Consider the following 799-nt stretch of genomic DNA (forward strand, 5'->3'; position numbering starts at 1 on the left):
CGATATTTACAATCTTAAGAATGGTACTGAACCTAATTATAGCTTCAAGTTTTGCTCAAACACCAACCTGCTAACTATAACCACACTGACAGCTCACAGGCTCCCTTCTCCGGAACTGTTTCCATAGTTAAGAGTGAATGTCACACAGGTACAGATCTAACATTCTTTTTAAGATTTAGTTAATATATGTAAGTACAGTGTTCCCACTGTCTCAGACAGAAAACCCATCCCAAAACTTTAAGAAGTAAACTGTCGGCTTGACCTCGCCACAGGAACATTGCCAAGAGAAGCCAACAGCACTCCAGTCAGTCTGTGGTGTCTGTACCAAACCTGGCCTGTCAATCTTTACACATCCCCGAAGAACCATTCCCCTCACCCACTTCTGGGAAGTATACCCACCTCTACTTACCACCATGTGACCAAATCCAGGAGCCATGGATCCAAACAAGACCTGGAAGCCAGGTTCCCCAGTGTTGGGAAAAAGATCAGAGGCAGCATTCCAAGCCTAACTGTAACCAGCTTTATTAAAGATACTTTTCATAAACAATCATAGTATTTCAGGCAGGACATGGGCAGACAATCAACAATATACAAGAACTTCCAAATTCCCTTCTTGTATAGACTACCAAAATCAGAAAGCCACTATAAAACCCAATGGAGTCTTCATTCAATGCTTTGAAAAAGGGAAGTAGCTTAGAGTGAGGGTTGACATTTCACATTAAGGATGTTGTTTAACAACTTTTCACAAGCCGACCCTGACTTTCAGGAAACGAACATGGCAGAATTATCAATCTGAAGA

The sequence above is a fragment of the Mus pahari genome, chromosome 6, assembly GCF_900095145.1.
Source record: "Mus pahari chromosome 6, PAHARI_EIJ_v1.1, whole genome shotgun sequence".
Classification (NCBI taxonomy): Eukaryota; Metazoa; Chordata; class Mammalia; order Rodentia; family Muridae; genus Mus; species Mus pahari.